Below are 225 nucleotides of genomic sequence, written 5' to 3' on the forward strand. Positions count from 1 at the left end.
GAAGTGAGCTACGTGCATGAACTGTGTTCCGATCGATATGATCCCTACACAGTGTTCATTGCTCCCTACTCTCTGAGCAGGGGAAATCCGTTGAAGTTTACTTCACTTCAGAATATTCATTCACGGATTTGCGCTGTGCAGTGTCTTCACACACATCACACTCACACACACACACACACACACACACACACACACACACACACACACATCTTCACACCCAGTGTG

Source organism: Sinocyclocheilus anshuiensis, unplaced genomic scaffold (assembly GCF_001515605.1).
Source record: "Sinocyclocheilus anshuiensis isolate Anshui unplaced genomic scaffold, SAMN03320099.WGS_v1.1 scaffold214, whole genome shotgun sequence".
Classification (NCBI taxonomy): Eukaryota; Metazoa; Chordata; class Actinopteri; order Cypriniformes; family Cyprinidae; genus Sinocyclocheilus; species Sinocyclocheilus anshuiensis.